This window comes from Saccostrea echinata, unplaced genomic scaffold (genome assembly GCF_033153115.1).
Source record: "Saccostrea echinata isolate AGI-Se365-2 ecotype Australia unplaced genomic scaffold, CSIRO_AGI_Sech_v1 ptg000051l, whole genome shotgun sequence".
Taxonomy (NCBI): Eukaryota; Metazoa; Mollusca; class Bivalvia; order Ostreida; family Ostreidae; genus Saccostrea; species Saccostrea echinata.
Genome location: NW_026889800.1, coordinates 8,793,798 through 8,796,764, shown reverse-complemented (window position 1 = coordinate 8,796,764; position 2,967 = coordinate 8,793,798). Strand labels below are relative to the sequence as shown.

The following is a 2,967-nucleotide window of genomic DNA, read 5'->3' as shown; positions in this document are numbered from 1 at the left end:
TCCCTGCCATGCAATTCTAAAGATAATGAGAAGTATGTAATTACATTGAAAACGTCATGGTTATTCATATTTGTATTTAATACATGAAGTTCTTCAATGAAATATATGGAGATAACGAACAGTATTCAAGCTCAAAAGTCCATTAAACAATACAAAATAGGAGTAGAGCAAACACGGACCTCCAAAACATTAGAGGTGGGATCAGGTGCCATGGAGGAGTGAGCATCCCCTGCCGACCGGTCACACCCGCCGTGTGCTCCTTGTCATGATCGGGAAATAACGGAAAAAATTCGTCGACAATTCAGTGTGTACATAATGGCCTAACAATTGGTATGAAAAACGTAAATCAGCATTTATATATTGATATATATGCAATATGAATAAAAAATATTGAACTTAGTGAATTATATCAATTGCAGACATACATTGAAGTTACGGCCTCCAAATAAATTATCTAACATTATGTTTGGCATAAAATACCATGGAAAAGTCTTCACAGCTTTCTATTTATAGATTTTTTAATATCATTGTGTAGCGAACAGTGATATCAAAAAATCTATAAATACAAAGCTGTTAAGTGAGCATAAGACACGGGTCCCTGGAAATTCCAGAGATGGGGTTAGGTGCCTAGAAAGAGTAAGCATCCCCTGCTGACCAGTCACACCCGATGTGAGCCCTATGTATTAATCAGATAGAGATCATTCCGTAGTCAAATTAAGTATAACAAGAGGTCCATGGGCACAACGCTCACTTGAGTCAATATGGCCCTGTTGTTCTTCGTCAGCAGATTTCTTTTCCTTTATATTCATATCTAAAGCTTTGGTCCCCTGTCATGATTTGAACAAACTTGAATCTACACTACTTGAGGATGATTCCATATCATATGACTAATTGTGGCTTTGTCGTTCTTGAGAAAAAGATTTTTATTGATTGATTGTATATTGTTTTACGTCCCATTCGAGAATTTTTCACTCATATAGAGACGTCACCATATACCGGTGAAGGGCTTCAAATTTTAACCTTTACTCGGCACTCAGGGCCATTGAGCAGTGAGGGATCTTTATCGTGCCAACGCCTGTCGTGACACGGGGCCTCGGTTTTTAAGGTCTCATCCGAAAGACCCGCAACTTTCACTTGAAAGTTCCGAGCGCATGGCGAAGGAACAGTTGCTACCTATTTTTTATCGACTTAGGTCTGTCGCGGGCGAGATTCGAACTCACGACCTCCCGATCACGGAGCGAGCGCTCTACCGACTGAGCTACCGTGAACGGTAAAAAAAAGATTTTTAAAGATATTTCATATATATGTTCTTTTGAAAAACTTTGATCCCCAATTATGGCCCCACCCTTCTACTTGAGGCTGCCTTGAACAAACATGAATCTACAATACCTGGGGATGCTTCCATATCAATATGACTAATTATGGCTTTCCTGTTCTTAAAAAGGTTTTTAAAGATTTTCCCTATATATTCCTATGTAAAACTTTGATCACCCACTGTGGCCCCACCCTTCCCCCGTGGGTCATGATTTGAACAAACTTGAATCTACACTATCTGAGGATGATTCCATATCACTATAACTAACTGTGGCTTTGTTGTTCTTGAGAAGAAGATTTTTAAAGATTTTTCCTACATATTCCTATGTAAAAATTTGATCCCCGAATCTGGCCCCGCCCTAACCCTGCGGGTCATGATTTGAACAAACTTGAATCTACACTTCCTGAGGATGATTCCATACCATTATGACTAACTGTGGCTTTGTTGTTTTTGAGAAGAAGATTTTTAAAGATTTAACCTATATATTCCTATGTAAAACTTTGATTCCCCATTGTGGCCCCACCCTACCCCCGGGGTCATGATTTAAACAAATTTGAATCTACATTATGTAATGAAGGTTTCACATAGGTTTCAAATTTTCTTACCCCAATGGTTCTTGAGAAGAAGATTTTTCAAAGATGACACTAAATTTTCACAAATTCTTAATTATCTCCCCTTGGAAGAGGGCGTGGCCCTTCATTTGAACACACTTAAACCCCTTTCACACAAGGATGCTTTGTGGCAAGTTTGGTTGAAATTGGTCCAGTGGTTCTGGAGAAGAAGTCGAAAATGTGAAAAGTTTACAGACGGACGGACAGACAGACAGACGGACAGACGGACCACAGACAAAATGTGATCAGAAAAGCTCACTTGAGTTTTCAGCTGAAGTGAGCTAAAAACAAAGGCCAAACATTAAATGAGTCAGCCAAAGTACGACACATTGATGTGTTATATAAGCTAACAAGGTCATATATATTATACATTATAACGACCACAGTATTATGGAAATGCCGACTTTAAACGAGTATGGTGAAACCTCTGTAACAACAACTTATCTGTCAGTTGCCTGGCTCGGTTTAAAAAATGTTTGTATTCAGAGCATTCTCTTGGGTATCGAATCAGTTTGGAGATGTAAACACCATAATTATGTAGGTGATAGTGGGATACTAGTATTACTTAATGTATATAAATAAGGAAAGTTGACGATGGAAAAGTTGAAGTCATCTCGTTTGTCCTATAATTTAGTTCTTAGTTGTCCCTAATCATATAAATTCAGTAAAACTTTCAAAAAATCAGCTCAACCCTGATGGAATTATTTTTTTTTTAAATATCCACATACCCGCGTGCATAGTATCTAAACGATATATCTGTTAAGAACGAATTTAAAAATATTGATTGAATAAAAGAATGGCGTATTGGAAACACAGCAATCAAATGACTCATGCTTCGTTAAATAGTGTACAAAGCATTAGTAATGCGTCTCCCTACAAATGGTTATTATTCATATTCAATAGAACACTTGGCTTTCTCTCTTTCAAAGGCATGCATTTATTTGTTGTGTAAGTTTTTAATGCAATCAATAAACAAATTTGCAGACCAGGAAAAAAACTGGAATCTCTTGTTTATGAGTTTGAACACTTAGTCTTGATGGA

The 2,967-nt window shown here is 37.4% G+C and overlaps 1 non-coding gene across 1 annotated transcript; it reads right to left on the bottom strand.

The window, feature by feature from the left end:
• Nucleotides 1-1,195: 1,195 nt before the first annotated feature.
• Trnat-cgu (transfer RNA threonine (anticodon CGU)) lies at nucleotides 1,196-1,269 on the bottom strand. The gene has a single exon. It is a non-coding gene; the product is annotated as a tRNA-Thr (tRNA).
• Between the last annotated feature and the right edge of the window lie 1,698 nt (nucleotides 1,270-2,967).